This window comes from Silene latifolia, chromosome 3 (assembly GCF_048544455.1).
Source record: "Silene latifolia isolate original U9 population chromosome 3, ASM4854445v1, whole genome shotgun sequence".
NCBI lineage: Eukaryota > Viridiplantae > Streptophyta > Magnoliopsida > Caryophyllales > Caryophyllaceae > Silene > Silene latifolia.
The window spans coordinates 100,504,667-100,507,156 of NC_133528.1; positions in this window are offsets into that span (position 1 = coordinate 100,504,667).

Sequence of the window (2,490 nt, forward strand, 5' to 3'; positions counted from 1 at the left end):
CTGAGTAGGGAAATCCTACCTGAAATAAGCCATCACCAAGATCGTCACAATCAGCTAATAATAATCATTCTTCAATGAAATCACCTCCTATAGAAACACAATCATACAATCACAATCTACAACAACAATACTCCCCAAAAACCCCAAATTACTCAATTAGGGTTTTAAAGAAACTCAACGAAACACTGCATAAATTATACAAGGAACTTACCCCTGACACGACGATCACAACGGTGTAAAGAATAAGATGATCCGACCAACGAAGCCTTGGGATTTGCCACTAATGCGATGAATGCAAAGAACGTAACTTTCAATCTTCTCTAGAAAGTTTTTAGAATGATAAAAGTGTTTAAGAAAAGTGACGGAACCTTTTTATATTAATCCCGCATTAGTAACAAAACCCGTCAAAACAAACCCGTAAAACACACTTACTCGACCGAGTAAGGCACCTACTCGATCGAGTGCCCCCTACTCGATCGAGTACCCAACTTACTCGATTGAGTACCCTACAGGCAGACTACTGTTTTGCGTCAAAAACTACTTACTCGACAGAGTAAGCCCCACTCAATAGATTACCCAAAGACTCGTAAAACCGTAGTATTACAGTCTTCCCTCCTTAAAAAGAATTTCGTCCCCGAAGTTCAACCCATACAAAAAAAACAAACCTACCAACTTGACTAAGACACAACAACGCAACTAAGAACTCAAAACAAAACCTCACCTTATAACACATGAACTCTTAACACCAACTCCACCAACTATACTTACCTCCACAACATGTCTCACGATCTCGTATTAACTACATTATATCTCTCTCGACACTAACTCCATACACTATTGCTAGCTCCATAACATATCATCCACTAGAAAATCCAATATCAAAATACTCATAACATCAAACGGAATGTTACATTCTACCACCCTTAAAAGGAACTTCGTCCTCGAAGTTTACTCACACTCATAACATCATCATCCAACTATCAACACTATTGAAATATTCTCTCATTCCTAAACATCGAACTACTACAAGCACGGTCATGACCTTTAATAAAATCAAAACAAATATCCGTCGTTTATGCTACACCAACACTCTACTTCCAATTATACTACCATATGCACAACCATCAAAATCTCTTTTATCGCATCCTACTCCTCTTAAGATAAATGTTACGTCCTCGTAACTCACTAATACTAAATCCTAGCTATATCTTCTCATTATCCCCATCACCACCGCATGTCAAAGATAACCACCTATAATCTGAACACTCGCCATGCATAAATCTAAGGCTCTCTTACTTAAACAATTCTCATACTTCAATTCACTCGTGACGCCACCTAACCTATACCTCAAAATCTTTAGCTTAACCAAAACTTCAATTGTTCCTTATTACTGCCAAAACAACATAATCCTCTATACCTGCACCTATCTCCATACTCATAACTCACGATCCACAATTATTACATACACTCACACTAGATCCTCAAGTTCTTTTCTTTCTTTACCGCAAAACTCATACATAACTTAACATGACACTAATTCCCAACACTCTACACTCACTGTCTCAACGAAAGATAATGAACCACCTGCAACTTTTAGATCATTACCACACATGTTCTACGAATCATTTGCCATGACTATGTGCACCGATGCCTCATCTACAACAAGATCAAATGTACTGTAACAACGTCTGCCAACTGTGTCCCATCAATAGAATATCCCTATGCCATGACAACCACGGAAACAAATACACTCTCTTTCATATCATATTCTACCCTCATTCCAAAACTTAACTGGTAAGAAACATCAATAAACAAAACAACTGTCTATCTGTACAAACTGAAACTCACAGGAAGCAACATCAAACAAAACAACAATTTATATATGACTGGTATGTACTTTCGAAACTCGAATCATAATCATCCCGGCTACTCCTCCACAACCGGTGACGGCATTGCAACACCGTCACCAACAGCCGCACCGCAGCGCGAAAACACTCGCATCACCACACGAAGTACCTTGCCCGGATCACCGTCCGAGGCACAACAACCACATCGATAGACATCACAACTTACACTATTCTCATACACACTGACTCATTACAGCTTCCCGTACAAGAAAACTTACTCAAAACCGCTTTACTAGATCACAACGCAACATATTATATAGAATAAACAGATAAGAACCTCATGAACATCATCCTTACCATTTCACGGAATAAACATGTATCATCAATACACATACAATTTTAACTATCCCTACCAGATCAATCAAATTATTACCTTTTGAACCTCATTCCATTAGTTTACTGTACCCAACATAAATCACAAAACATTCATATAACAACTTTATAATTAGCACACCCTACTATTTCTCGTGAGATCAGAACCTCACACAAACATTTATATACATCATAGACCCGTAATCACATCCAACTAGTCAGTCCTGATTACGTAAGTTACCACTCGATAAAGGTTACCTCTCGCCCGAGC